The 16124-nt window shown below is 46.7% G+C and overlaps 1 protein-coding gene across 1 annotated transcript in view; it reads right to left on the minus strand.

Moving 5' to 3' along the window:
* Positions 1-16124, minus strand: part of LOC307122996 (B-cell receptor CD22-like) — a 42220-nt gene that overhangs the window by 24970 nt on the left and 1126 nt on the right. The window lies entirely within an intron of this gene.

Raw genomic sequence — 16124 nt, forward strand, 5'->3', positions numbered from 1 at the left:
GGGACAAAAACCCAATAGAAACCCTGCATGCTGAGTTCTGTAAGAGTATCCTGAGAGTCCAGAGGAACACGCCGAACAACGCATGCAGGGCAGAATTAGGCCAATACCCTCTACTAATACACATTGAGAAACGAGCCATCAAATTTTGGAAACATCTAAAAATGAGTGACCCCAACTCTTATCATTTTAAAGCCCTTAAAAACCATGAAGTGAACTCTGATAAGAGTCCCCTGATCCAGCTGATCCTGAGGCTGCAAACACACACTAACACCACTAACACCAGCCAGCCTCAGGACACACACACACTCACACACACAATCCGGCCCAACCAAATTATTAAAGCACAAAGAGAAAATTACTTGACCTATTGGAATGAAACAACACAAAAACAGAGTAAACTGGAATGTTATTTGGCCCTAAACAGAAGCTACACAACAGCAGAATACCTGAGCGCAGTGAAAAACTGTGAGTTCAGAAGAAGAATGACGAGGTACAGACTGAGCAACCACACACTGACCGTAGAGACGGGCAGATACAGACAGAGCTGGCTGCCCAGAGAGAGCCGCATCTGCCCGTACTGCACCACTGGAGAAGTGGAGACAGAGACACACTTCCTCACCAGCTGCCCAAACTATCAACAAATCAGAAACACTTTCTATCCCAAATTCCAAATACTTTGTCCTGACTTTATAAAACTAGACAATAAAACAAAACTTCAATATTTATTAGGTGAAAAAAGAGAATGTATCCCACTAGCAGCAAGATACACTAATGCCTGCCACAAAAAGAGGGAGGAGTCGACCAATCAGTGATGCGCTCACACACACACACACACACACACACCGAATTCTAAATTGTTCCTAGAATTCTAAATGTTTATGGATTGTTCAACTTATTGCTATTATTATTATTATTATTATTATTATTTTTTTTTTATTATTATTATTTATTTATTTATTTATTTATTATTATTATTATTATTATTTTTTTAATCTTTTATAATTATTTTATTTAATGTATGTACATGTATGTTGATTATTTGTAAAATTATAAATGCTTTGGCAATACACTGTAACAATTGTCATGCCAATAAAGCACAATTGAATTGAATTGAATTGAATTGAGTGTGTGTGTGTGTGTGTGTGAGAGAGAGAGAGAGAGAGAGAGAGAGAGAGAGAGAGAGAGTGAGTGAGTGAGTGAGTGAGTGAGTGTGTGTGTGTGTGTGTGAGAGAGAGAGACTTTTTTTTTTACTTTTCTAGTCTAGTCTTAAAAAAGCAATCTTTTTACAGTTTGCAATAAAAAGAACACAAAAAAATAAAATAAATAATTACCAGTTAAACCATAACTCTCCAGATTCATCTCTTACCACAAGAGCATTTTTCACACTCCACCTCACATCAAAGAAGTACATATTATTTGTTAGTTTACAGTATGCATGATCCACAGCAACTCTGTACTTTACCAAGGATTTAAACATTCCAAGCAAATCAGTATTTTGTCCATCATTTTTACATTTGTGGGATTTTAAAATGGCCAGCTTTGCCTGTCCCACTAAAAAATTACCAAGTGTACACTGTGCCTTCCATTCTTTTTTATACTTCACACCCAAAATAAACATATTTTTTGTAAACATCAAGCCAAGCGCAGTAAATATTTTATCCAACAAATCAAACAAAGGAGCTAATCTAAAACAGTCACAAAACAAATGAAAAACAGTATCAAGAATATCACAAAAAGGACATGCAGATTGAACCATTCCATTAAATTTTGACACAAAACTATTTGTTGCCACAGCACAATGGAGTACCTCAACTGGAGATCTCCAGACCTCTTAGGAATGGGGGGCTTATACAAACATCTCCATGATGGAGCTATTTCTGAAGCAACTGATAAATACTCTCTCCATTTGGTATCTATTCGTTTTTTCAATTGATTGCAAAACAAGGATTCCACACACATACAATATAACATCTTCTTATCAGCATTGTGAAAAATAACATCTTCAAACACTTTCAATAAAGTATTATTTAGATCTTTATCCACATCAGAACTTATGTTAACTCTAAGATCCGGAAATGACAAAAACATTTCACCATTACCAATAAAATGATTTACATAAGTCAAAAAATTTTGAGGAAAAGATTTTTTAAGATTCTCAATTAACTCTTCAACATATCTCTCTGATCTGAATCCAACTTTATCAGCTATTGATTTAGCTACATGCCATTGACCCTTTGTCAAATCAATTAGGTCTTTTACAGTAGCTATTCCTGTTCTTAAAAACCGATCAATCACTGAACTCGAGATTGGAGAGCTGGTTTTAAAAAGAGGATTAAAGAATAATGGTTCTAAAACACCATAATGTTCATCATTCATCCTAAGCTTTTTCAACAGTTGCCAAGCTTTAAAAACAGATACATAAAAAGGATAAAAAGAAACATTAGCTTTTAAAACAAAAGATTTCTCAATCAAGAACAACTGCTTATTTAAACCGATTCCCCCAATATTTTGTAGAACAGACAACCCGAATGCAATCCAAGGTATTTTGTCTGAACAGTACAATAACTTCTGAAGTGTTTGAAGCCTCATTGTCTTAACCCTTGCTTCCAAATGTATGAAACCTTGTCCTCCTTCTGTCACTGGAATATATAAAACTCCAGGAGGAAGCCAATGATAGCCATCCCAAAAAAAATTAACAAAGTCCTTTTGAATCACAATCAGCAGCTCTTGAGGAGGATCTAACACAGTAAATCTGTGCCACAACATTGAAGCTGCTAAATTATTAACAATTAAACATCTCCCTCTATAAGATAACTTTGGGAGGATCCATCTCCATTTCTGTAGTCTCCCCACAACTTTGTCAACTAGGCCTTCCCAATTCTTTTTCATATAAAAATCAGTTCCAAAATATATTCCAAGAACTTTAAAACCATTTCTAATCCATTCACATTGTTCTGGAAGACAAGGAGGGTCCATGTTTCGCCACTCGCCCAGTAGCAGGGATGTGCACTTCTCCCAGTTAATTTTAGTGGCTCTTTGAAATGTTTTCAGACTAGAAGTCAAGGCATTCATATCCTCAGTGCTTCTAATGAACACAGTTATGTCATCAGCATAAGCTGTAAGTTTAACAGGTTGGATTTCTGAAGGACCAGGAACACCAAAACCACATAAACGTTTCCTTAAGTAACACAACAAAGGCTCAATGGAAATTGAATATAAGAGTCCAGAAAGAGGGCATCCTTGCCGTATGCCTCTTGTAACTGCAAACGGTCTGGTTAGACAACCATTAATCCTGAGCATACTAGATGTTTCACTGTACAGCAGTTTAATGCAAGAGACAAATTGCGGACCATACATGGTCCACTCTGTCAAAAGCTTTCTCTTGATCTAGCGAAAAGAGTCCAATATCAATTTGATGTTTTTTGGCAACTTCAATAATGTCTCTTATCAAAAACAGGTTGTTAAAAATCGTCCGTTTAGGAACACAGTATGACTGATCCTCATGAACTATAGTTGCCATATAGCTCTTCAACCTGTTAGTTATAGCTTTTGACAAGATTTTGAAATCAGTACACAGCAATGACACAGGACGCCAATTCTTTAAAAGTCCAAGGTCTCCTTTCTTGGGAATTAATGTCAGCACTGCTCTTCGACAGCTTAGGGGTAAAATACCTTGTTTAAATGACTCTAGAAAAACATCATACAGATCACTTCCAAGCACATCCCAAAAGCTTTTTAAAAAATCTGCAGAGAGACCATCCAGCCCAGGAGATTTTCCACTGTTCAGTCCCTTCACAGCACTTGAAAACTCAGAGAAAGTCAAGAATCCTTCCAGTTCCTTCGCCTCTTCTTTAGACAATTGTGGAAGTTCATGAAGAAACTCATCCACTGCTGCTTCATCACAGAGTTCAGAATGATAAAGTTCCTCATAAAAAGACAAAGCAGAAGATATAATTTCTCCTTGATTAGTTGTTTCTTTGCCATTAGAAAGTCTTAATTTGTGAAAAGATTTCTGCTCTTTTAACTTCCTTTCCCGTCCAAAAAAAAAGGCAGTTGGAGCATCCATTTCATTGCACTTTAAGTATCTCATTCTGACAAGAGTTTCTTTCTCCTGTTCCAGCAATAAATCCTTCAAAAGGCATTTGTTCTCATTGATGATGTCAGCCGATGATAATCCACCTCCCTCTTTATGGATGCTTTGCTGAAGAATTCCTTGTTCTATTATCTTCATCTTAGTTTTCAAGTTTTCAGTATTATTTGCTGTATATTGTTGACAAAAAGCCTTTATCTGCACTTTTCCCAAATCCCACCACTGATTTAGGGATGAATAACGTCTCGGTTACGGATGTAACCCTCGTTCCCTGAGGAGGGAACGGAGACGTAACGTTAGTGACTAACGAATGGGGGTTTCGCTTAGAAGCCTATCAACTTCGAGTTTTGAGAAAACGCCCAATGGCGTGCCAATGCCATGGGCATGCGGAATTTGCATACGTAACTCCGCCTCACTGCGTGAGTATATAAGGAAGTACGAGGCAATATCGCATTATGTTACCTGCTTGAGGAGCCAAGACTGAACTCCTGCGTTCCAGGTAGCACAGCTGATGTGGCAAGGGGACGTTACGTCTCCGTTCCCTCCTCAGGGAACGAGGGTTACATCCGTAACCGAGACGTTCCCTTTCGTTCAGTCACTACGACGTAACGTTAGTGACTAACGAATGGGGGTCCCAATATAATCCCGCCACTCAGCTGTCTTCCAGCGCCCTGCGTAAGTGTGAGTACCCTGTCGTAAGACTAGTACGGACGAAGGACTCCCACTTAACACAGGAATACCAAGGTACACAGGGAAGCATATCCCAGTGAGGGAATGCCAAAAATGCCTGCCCGTGGGGAGGACTTAAGAGACACATACGAGCCGGTAGGGGCTGCATATGGAAGATCTCTAGGGTACCAGCCGAAGGTGGATTTTTAACCCTAGGGGTGGCGGGGACACGCCAAGGGAAGAAACCCGCTCACTGCGGAGACTTACGGTGAAATACACATGTGGGGGTCGCCGGAGGGAACCATGCACATTGGGCACCTGGCCGGACATGAGGGTCTGGGCTCGAAAGGGCAGACTGAACTGATGTCGGCATCGACAGTGCTGGAGGAGCTCAGGGCTCTCGGGGAGCTCACCTGAGGAAATATCGCACGTATCCAGTCCGTGGAGTGGAGTGGCGAGCAAGCGAAGACACCTGAACCTGGCCCATCACCGGCCCCTCGGGGGGGCGAGTACATAGTCGGACACTGGCTCCACTCGGAGATTTTAGAATCTGGCGAATGTGTTGGGTGTCGCCCAGCCTGCAGCTCTGCAGATGTCTGCTAGCGAGGCGCCATGCGCTAGAGCCCAAGAGGAGGCCACACTCCGGGTGGAGTGTGCCTTCACACCAAGGGGACATGGTCGGCCTTGCTGCTGGTAAGCCAAAGGAATGGTGTCCACTATCCAGTGAGACAGCCTTTGCTTTGAGAGAGCACTTCCCTTCCGCTCTCCACCATAACAGACAAAGAGCTGGTCTGAGGTCCTGAAACACTGCGTCATGTCTACGTAGGCGCGGAGGGCGCGTACTGGACAGAGCAATGCCAAGGCTGGGTCTGCCTCCTCCAAAGGCAGCGCTTGCAGGTTCACCACCTGGTCCTTAAACGGAGTGGTGGGAACCTTGGGCACATATCCAAGCCGGGGTCTCAGGATCACATGAGAGTTAGCCGGCCCGAATTCCAGGCACGCTTCGTCAACCGAAAATGCCTGCAGTTCCCCGACCCTCTAGACTGAGGCCAATGCGGTCAGCAGAGCCGTCTTCATAGACAGAAACTTAATATCAACCGACCGCAAAGGCTCAAAGGGAGGTCTCAGCAGAGCAGTTAACACTACTGCGAGGTCCCAAGAGGGTACGAGAGGAGAGCGAGGAGGATTCAGTCTCCTGGCTCCCCTCAGAAACCTGATGACCAGGTCGTGCTGACTTACCTTCTTGTTCTCCAAGAGATCGTGGTGGGCAGATATTGCGGCCACATATACTTTGAGGGTGGAGGGAGACAGCCTTCGCTCCAGCCCCTCTTGGAGAAACTCAAGCACGGACCTGATCGGGCATATCCAGGGGTCTTCTTGGCGGGAAGAGCACCAGGTGACGAAGAGGTTCCACTTCAACGCATAGGCATGCCGAGTGGACTCTGCCCTAGCGGAAGTGATGGTGGCGACCACCGTAGGTGGTAGGCCACTCAAACCTGCCGCGTCCCGTCTAGGAGCCACACGTGGAGGCTCCAGAGGTCGGGACGCGGGTGCCAAAGGGTGCCCCGTCTCTGAGTAAGGAGGTCCGGTCTCAGAGGAATAGGCCAGGGAGGGGCTGTCGCAAGGAGTATGAGTTCGGGGAACCAGGTCCGGCCGTGCCAGTACGGGGCGACCAAAAGGACCTGCTCCTTGTCCTCCCTGATCTTGCACAGGAGCTGTGCGAGTAGGCTCACTGGGGGGAACGCATATTTGCGTAGGCCCCGCGGCCAGCTGTGCGCCAGTGCATCCGTGCCGAGCGTGCCCTCGGTCAGGGAATAATACAGGCTGCAGTGGGAAGAGTCGTGGGAGGCAAACAGATCTACCTGTGCGTCGCCGAACTGTTCCCAAATCAGCTGGACCGTCCGGGAATGGAGTCTCCATTCTCCCGGGAGAGGCTGAAACCGCGAGAGCTCGTCGGCTGCGTGGTTCAGGACTCCCGGAATATGGACAGCACGAAGGGACCTCAGGCGCTTCTGACTCCATAGGATGAGATGGCGGGCGAGTTGAGACATACGGCGGGAGCGTAGACCGCCCTGGTGGTTGATGTACGCTACTACGGCCGTGTTGTCTGTCCGGACAAGCACATGTTGACCCTGCAGCAGCGCTCGGAAGCGGTGCAAGGCGAACCGTACTGCCAGCAACTCGAGGCAATTGACATGCAGGAGGCGCTGGGGTCCTGTCCAGGAGCCCGCGGCTGCTTGTCCATTGCACATGGCACCCCAGCCCGTGGCAGAGGCATCCGTCGATACGACAACATGCCTGGAAACTCGTTCTAAGGGCACACCGGCCTGTAGAAAACTGAGGTTCGACCACGGGGTGAGCGTCTGTAAGCAGGCCCGAGTCACTTGGACCCGGAGCGTGCCAGACTGCCATGCCCATCTCGGGACTCGATCGCGAAGCCAGTGCTGAAGCGGTCTCATATGAAGCAATCCGAGCGGCGTTACCGCGGCTGCAGATGCCATATGTCCCAGGAGCCTCTGAAAAAGTTTCAGTGGAACCGCACTCTTGCTCTCGATTTGTCGGAGGCAAGTCAGCAGAGACTGCGCGCGCTCGCTCGAAAGCTGCGCGTACATGGCGACCGAGTCGATCTCCATACAGAGAAAAGAGATCCTCTGCACGGGGCAAAGTTTGCTCTTCTCCCAGTTGACCCGAAGGCCCAGACGGGCTAAGTGGTGGAGAACCAGATCTCTGTGTCCGCAAACCTGCTCTCGAGAGTGGACTAGTATGAGCCAGTCGTCGAGGTAGTTCAGGATGCGGACCCCGTGCTGCCGAAGGGGCGCAAGGGCTGCCTCGGCGATCTTCGTGAAGACGCGAGGGGACAGAGATAACCCGAATGGGAGAACCGCGTACTGGTATGCCCGCCCCTCGAAAGCAAACCGTAGGAACGGTCTGTGTCGAGGAAGGATGGAGACATGGAAGTAGGCGTCCTTCAGGTCGATCGCTGCAAACCAATCGTACGGACGAACGCATTCGAAAAGGCGTTTCGCAGTCAACATCTTGAACGGAAGCCGGTGAAGGGATCGGTTCAAGATGCGAAGGTCCAGGATTGGCCGTAACCCACCGGTTTTCTTGGGTACAATGAAGTAGGGGCTGTAGAACCCCGACCTCATTTCGGCTGGAGGGACAGGCTCGATCGCACCCTTCGCCAGTAGAGTGGCAATCTCCGCACGCATGACGGGGGCATGGGCCCCGGTCACGGTATAGCGGACTCCCCTGTAACGGGGAGGAGCCTGTGCGAACTGAATCGCGTAGCCGAGCCTGACGGTCCGGGCAACCCAGCGGGACAGCCCCGGAAGCTGAAGCCAGGCTTCCAGAGACTGCACCAACGGGGTCATACGGACGGCAGACGTACCCTGGGTGGGGCAGCGAGGCAGCGTTACCGGCACGGACAGGGGAGGCTGTTGGGCGTCCCGGGGTCGGGGCACGGTTAACGGCTGCGCCCTGACAGAGGAGACCAGGGAAGGACTCGCGTTCCACTGGGGTCTGCTCTGCCAGGGGGCTGGCGACAGAGAGGGATGCGAGTGGCGAGACCCGAGGGTGGCGCGCACTGTCATCACCGGTCTCTGGGTGCTCAGAGACAGGAACATGAGTTCTTCCCAAGCGCTGCTAGCCCGGGGGCCAGCAGCGGAAGGATTTTCCCCCGGCCCTCCACCGGGGGAAGGAGAGGCCCTGCTACCATCCCCTGGGAAGAACTGGAACCCATCTCTGAGTTGTCCACCTCCATCCTGGCGTTTAACCAGTCTGGGGAGCGGACTGGGCGACATCCTCAACCACCTCCACGGCGCGGTCCAGGTGAAGGCTGCTGCTGGGGCCGGGCGGGAAGAGGGAGGGCGCCCTCGGCGGCGAGCGGACTGAGGCGACTGGGCCGGCGGCTGGTGCAGCAGCTGGCCGCCGGGGCAGTACGTGTTACAGCCTCAGTCTGCTCTGGGGTGGCCGAGAACTGTTGGGCGCAGTTCTCAGCCGCGCCGCCGAAGAGGCCAGCCTGGGATATGGGTGAGTTGAGGAGGCGGGCCCGCTCAACGTCCTCCACATCACCAGGTAAGGCCCGGTGTTCTCCCGGACCACAGCTGTGGACATCGCCCGACCCAGGGAGCGTGTGGCCACCTTCACCGCCCGGGGGCGGGGTCAGTTGCGGCACGCAGCTCAATGAAGAGCCCTGGGTCGGCTCCACCCTTGTGCATGTGCAAAGGGGCGGCGGCCTGCCCGTAGCTCTGCGGGACCACGCCACCGAAGTAGACGAGCCCACAGGCTTTGGGGGGGGGGTGCTTAGGACAGCCACACCACGCCACGTCAAAGCCCTCTGTGGACACCGTAGTGCGCAACAGAGAGTTTAACAGTGGGGGGGAGGGGGCCCCAGTGTACCCTAGGCCGCGGCCCCATCAAGGGCAGAGAAGGCGGAGGAGGCCACCAAACGGTCGCGGGAAGCACGGGGACTTCCGGGACCGCGTGATCTCCTCATGCACCCCGGGAGCGAAAGGCATTGGGGGCGGGGCCCAACAGCTGTCGGGTGCCGCCCCCAAAAACCAATCGCGCAACCACGAGCACCCGCGACTGGGCGGAGTTCCACACCAGCGCGAGACCCGCGGCTGCCCGAGATAACATGGCTGTCAACTTTAGGTCAGATCAGGCAGTGCTAACACACCCGGAGGCGGAGCACAACCTAATCGTCATCCCCAAAGGACTCCAGTCCACCTTGGGATGCGGCGATCGACATCTCACTGCTATCCGGAGCGTGAACTGAACGAACGGGTCGTCAGAGACGGGCCGTAGATTCAATCCAACACTCACGGAAGCGATGTATAAGAGGGGGGCGTGGCCCGAGGAATGAACGTCGGGGTTCTTAATACCACAGCACCGCCCTCAGGTCACCCTGGCCACCAGCCAAAGTACCATCTCAGTCGGGGACGGTAGATTGGGGTGTGGCAGAGGGGACTCTCTCTCCTCACGGAGATCATTGAGTCTCGACCGCGACATCGCGATGGTCACGCCCCCGCAATGGAAACGTGACACATCCGCAAACACTGCCCGTACGTGCTGAAGCCCAAACACGCTCGAGCAGTGAATGCGTCCATAGACAGCAGCGGAAAATCGATCGCACCCGGAAGTGCACGGGCGAGCCGTCTTGAAAAAGACGTGCCACGCGCAAGCTCTTTTTGTGAGAGGAAAGCCTCGCAGTCGATGCCGAAGCGCCCAGGGAAACACACACCAGCTGTCAAACGGACCACTGCGCAGATCAGCAGGCAGGAAGTATGCGATCACTGGAACGCGCCGTCACACCAACACCGACTGGAAAGCTGCTCGTCTCGAAGAAGCTGACAGAGTCTCAGAAGGCTGTAGGAGTGAAGAGGTAGGTTCTCTTGGCTCCGAAAGCAGAACATAATGCGATATTGCCTCGTACTTCCTTATATACTCACGCAGTGAGGCGGAGTTACGTATGCAAATTCCGCATGCCCATGGCATTGGCACGCCATTGGGCGTTTTCTCAAAACTCGAAGTTGATAGGCTTCTAAGCGAAACCCCCATTCGTTAGTCACTAACGTTACGTCGTAGTGACTGAACGAAAGGGAACTAGCTCTCTCCTCTCTCCAAGACTTCCAAAAAACACCAAAAGAGTGCACAAAAATGTGATCTTGAAGTAATCTGTTATTAAAGTGCCAGTGTGACTGATAGGGTTTAGATGACAGAACAGACATAAACATAGAAATATAATGATGATCTGACATAGCTGTAGGTGAGATACAACTACCAAAAAATCTTCCCTTATTACATTCCTCAGTATAAAAACGATCTAGTCTTGCTGCAGATACATTGTTTGAATTAACTTTCAACCAAGTATACTGTCTAACATGAGGATAAGCATCCCTCCACAAATCTGTCAGATTATGTCTGCGAATTAAGGATTTAAAAACACCTGCTGAACCAAAATGAGGTTCTTTATGATTCCTATCCAACGTATAGTCCACAGTACAATTAAAATCACCACCTATCACAACCATCCTATCTCCAGGACACTTCAACAGTTCTTCAGAAAGCCTTAGAAAAAAATCACTACGCTCACTTCCTATATTAGGAGCATAAACATTATAAAAAGAAAATTTATCATCATCTATTATTATATCTGCACGCAGAAGCCGTCCAGGTATTATTTCTGAAAAAACAGCCGTATCTTTAACTCGCTTTGAGATCAAAAAAGCAACACCAGCACTGAGATTTGTGCCATGGCTAAGACTAATACTGCCCTCCCTTTCATTTATCCAATCTGCTTGATTGAAGGCGTCAGTATGAGTTTCCTGTAACAAAGTTACATCTGCTTTTGTAAGTTGCAAGTATTTAAATAACATGACACTCTTTTGTACATCCCTGCATCCAGTTATATTTAAAGATCCGATGTTAAAAGACACCATCAGGATGGATAGAGAGAGAAAGAATAAAATCTAATATTGATGTAATTTCCAGTACATGATAATTCTTTAAGAGCTTTTCTTTACTCTTTTTCTAACAGCACTCACAAACTTCTTTAACCGATAACGCTTAGGCTGATCCAATTCCTCAATTGTTGCTTTCTTCATAGCAACTAGTGAGGATTCAATAAAAAGCCTTAAATCAGGAAAGAACATTTCAACCTTTGGTCTTTTCTGATTTTTTTGTATCGTTCAAAAATTAATTTAACTGTTCTACAGTATAATACCGAATCTTTGTGAATCTCCCAACTACGCTTTCTTGAGAATTTAATTCAGCCAAGTCATCAGTGATTAGGTCTGAACACTCACTCTCTAAATCACTTTCAGTAACCTGAGATATAGTTTTTTCAACGGACAAATCAATATCGTTGTAACTCACATTACTGCTTGATGCCTGCGAGACATCACTGACTTTGGACCCATCTTGTTCTCCAACTGGCTCCAGCTCACCATCAGTCTCTACAGTATTATTCACTTCACTATGTGTGATATCAGGTATTTTAGCATCTGTAATCTCAACACTACAGCCTTGATTCAAATGCTCTTCATTTTCAGTCCTCATGGGAACCTCAGCGTTCAAAACACCTGCTGTGCTTTCATGAGTCAGCCGGACCGAATCATTATTCTCCGGAGCATTTGAGATTTGTACTGAATTAGATTCTGAAACACTGTTTGCATTTTGAGCCTCTCTAGCCACAGGACAAGCTGTTTTAATGTGCCCGTGTTTTCCGCAAACAAAACATTTCATGGTGTCAGTGCTGATAAAGATCGTGTAATCTTTACCAAGCACTGACAATTTAACAGAAACATCCAGCATTGAGAATTCAGCATTTAATATCATCAGGGCCTGACGTCTGAATGACATGACATGCTTCAACTCTGGAGCTTTCAATCCCAGAGGAATCATTTTAATAGACCCAATCAATTTTCCATAGCGAGCTAAAATAGATTCAAGCGCTTTATCGGAAATAAACGGAGGCACATTTGACAGCATCACTTTTTTAGAGAGATTCGACAACGGTAAAACCGGAACAAACACATTCTGAACAGTCAAACCACACTCCACTAAATGATTAACCATTTCCACTTCTTTGAGAAATACAACAATTGCCTTGTTCATTCTAGAGGCAGATGTCACCGGGGCAGGCCGGGGCGGACTCGAATGCCCAGCCGCCCCTGACTCCAGACTAGAGGTCTTCACGGAGCCCCCGAGACCCGTGGACCCGGGACCCGACCCGGGACCCGTACGGGTTCGGGTCTATATTTTAAATGATCAGCCGGGTCCGGGTCGGGTCCCAATCTATTACTACGGGTCCCGGGTCTGTTTAACATTGTGTGTAATACCGGAGTCGATCCGGAACCGAAGAACACCTGCCCGTGATCAGAGTCAGTCAGCACTGCTTGTGTGTTTTTTGTAACTTGCAACTGTAAAATTAGGATAAGAAAAGTGTGAGCCGGGAAATAAGGTTTAAAAGAAAGAAAGAAGAAAAACACGAGCGATCTCTCTCTTGCTCGCTCGCCTCACGCGCTCTCTCTCTCTCTCTCTCTCTCTCTCTCTCTCTCTCTCTCTCTCTCCCCAAGCGCACGGTAATAATAATGGTTACCTTCATGAGTGATGTGCGAAAAAAGCTAAAAAAACAACGAATATAAAGAAAGAACCCACGGCCACCTCTTCTGTCCGGGCATCCTTCATGCATATTGTGGACAAACATGAGAAAAAGCAAGTGCTGTCTACATGACGCACTGTTGAAGTTTGATTTGAACTTATATTTAAATAATATATTTAAAATCAGCAACAAAATCCCAGGTGAACTGTCACAAATGTTTTCTATGATGCTCAAATTGCGTAAAAAAACTCATATTTCAGATTGCTCCAGCCACCGCGCATGTGCGGTCTCAAGCTCGTGTCATGTTTCTATGGCAACCCGAGCTTCCGCTGTGATTGACTTTAATAATAATATGAATGAACCGTCTTATTTAATCTTAAAGTTTTGGTGGTCAGACTCGGCTCACAGAGATTATAGCAAATAAATAATGCGGACGTCAGCGGCCACCGAACGAGCAATCGTTATTATAGTTCAAAAAGGCAAACAGTCAAAGTTATGCGAGTTAACTTGGCGAAATGCAAATCTGCAAAGACGCATTTGTCATCCGTCACCGTGACATAAAGTGGACTTTTACAGCTGAAATGATGAGTGAATTAAGCATGCTTGGAATAACAAGAGAGGAATAACATGGATTCAACTTTTTGGCAAGGATGTAATGCATCACAAGTAACGTTACAAGGAAGGGAGACGACGGCTAGGTAAGACAAAAAGTTATATTTTTCATAACTTGTTTATTGACTTGTTAATATCAGTTATTATGGAATGTGACAGTCGGGTCCAATCGGGTCTGTGTCTTCCCGCCGGGTTCGGTTCCAGCTTTTAAATAATAGACGGGTCCAGGTCGGTTCCGGGTACTACATTTTTGGCATTTCTCGGATCTGCACGGGTCGGGTCCAGCTTTTGAAATAATAGACGGTCCGGGTCGGTTCCGTTAAGCAAATCACGGGTCTCTTCGGGTTCGGGTATGAATTTTTGGACCCGTGAAGACCTCTACTCCAGACACCACCGTGAGGAGCCGACACCACAGGCACGCAACAAACGGACAAAGGAGGAGGCAAGTAATTGAGTTCAAAAATAATAGTCTTTATTGAATGACAATCAACTTGAGGAAAGAGTGAGCAGCTCCTGTCTTCTCAGGCTATTGGACCAGAGTAGCCGCTGGAACGATGTTCCACTGTCTTCGGGGGACAATAGAGCGATAGTGGCTAGGAAGGCTTACTCCACGGCGTTGCTGCTCATCTGCAGGACTCAAACGGTAAGTAACAGGTAATGTTCACTTTCTCAATAGCAGATTCTCTTATCAGGACGTGAGAGGGGAATTGTGACTTTAAAACTCACTTCACAGCGTTGCTGCACATCTGCAGGACTCAGACGGTAGGTAACAGGTAAGGCTTCTCCTCTTAACAGCAGATTCTCTTATCAGGACGTGAGAGGGGAATTGTGACTTTAAAACTCACTTCACAGCGTTGCTGCACATCTGCAGGGCTCAAACAGTAAGGAACAGGTAATATCTCTTCTCTCAACAGCAGATTCTCTCATCAGAACATGAACGGGAATTTGTGACTTTAAAACTCACTTCACAGCGTTGCTGCACATCTGCAGAACTCAGATGGTAGGTAACAGGTAATGTTCACTTTCTCAACAGCAGATTCTCTTATCAGGACGTGAGAGGGGAATGGTGACTTTAAAACTCACTTCACAGCGTTGCTGCACATCTGCAGAACTCAGACGGTAGGTAACAGGTAAGGCTTCTCCTCTTAACAGCAGATTCTCTTATCAGGACGTGAGAGGGGAATGGTGACTTTAAAACTCACTTCACAGCGTTGCTGCACATCTGCATAGGGATGAAACGATTACCGGTTTTACGGTAAACCACGATAAAATTTAGTGACGGTTAGTAATATCGTATAAAATTTAATTATCATTAAAACCGCGTGTGATTATCACGATTGTGAAAACTCACGGTAAATCTTGTCCAGTCAGTCTGACGCAGCGACACCGCTGTTTTCTGAATGAGAAGAAATGGCAGAAGGCAGTAACAGCACTCGGGGGATTGTTCAGCCTCTAAAAGGACCAAATCTGAGGTGTGGTCATATTTTGGCTTTTACAAAAGTCCTGAGGGAAACTTAATCGAAGATGGTCACCCTGCCTGCAGAACATGCCAGAAGAAAGTCACTGTAATGGGGGAAACACTTCAAAACTACGAACGCAAGGCAAGTGGACTTTGACCTCAATACCAAAACTACGTCTGGGAAATAATAACGTGAAGCGAACGAACAAATTCAGACAAGACTAGGGTGACATTAAGGGATGATAATCAGGGCTTGACATTAACAACCGCCATTTGCGGGTGTAACGTTATTTCGGCTGCACACTAGCCACTCTGGCAGTTGAACTTACAGTCTTCTCAAAAGCCATCTGTTATAATCGCGTTGCGCATTATAACCACTCACACGTGTTGCTATTGAGTTTATGAATGCAATGTCTCATAATCAGAGGCGTTCAGATTAGCCAGTTATGTTCAGAGCGCGCGCCGCGCTCACTCGCTGAAATATTCACTCAAAGCAGAGATAAATGTGCGATGTACACAAGAGATTCACTCATCATACAGAGGATGACTGTTTTTGTTCTATTTCAGCAGCGAAAATAGTTTCAAACAAACACAGCAGAGCTACAGCGCATCTGATATGACTGGAGTAACGCTGGCGAATTTAGGGACCGTCTCTAAAGTTACACACAACATTGGTAACGTTATACACGTTTCTGACTTCATTAGCATTTGAAGAGAATGACAATCATAAAACTGACTGTAAAGTGTTCATCTAGGTGTCAGGTATGATGCACACATTTTGATATTTAAAATAATCTGTCAAATCATATGGAAATATGGATATGCATTATTTCTCTAGGATACTGTTTGGGCTCTTACACAAAATATGCTAGATTTAAATGCATCATTGCTGAACACTGATGAGAATATTGCTTGAGATAATATTTACAGAGATAACATTAGAGATTATATTTACAACAAATTATTATTATTTATGCATTATGCGTTGGCGTTGCTATTGACGACGGCCATTAAGGAAGGAAATCCCACAGAATCTGGCTTTAAAAAAGTGCATAGAGCTGCTTTAGTTATTTGTTATTTGTTGAATTTCAAATATAAAACTTGTTGAAATGTTTTAAGTGTGTGCATCTGTTCTTTTTGAACACTTTGATCTCGTTTGAACAAAACCGTGATAATATTGATAACCG

Source organism: Gobio gobio, assembly GCF_949357685.1.
Source record: "Gobio gobio genome assembly, chromosome: 3".
Taxonomy (NCBI): Eukaryota; Metazoa; Chordata; class Actinopteri; order Cypriniformes; family Gobionidae; genus Gobio; species Gobio gobio.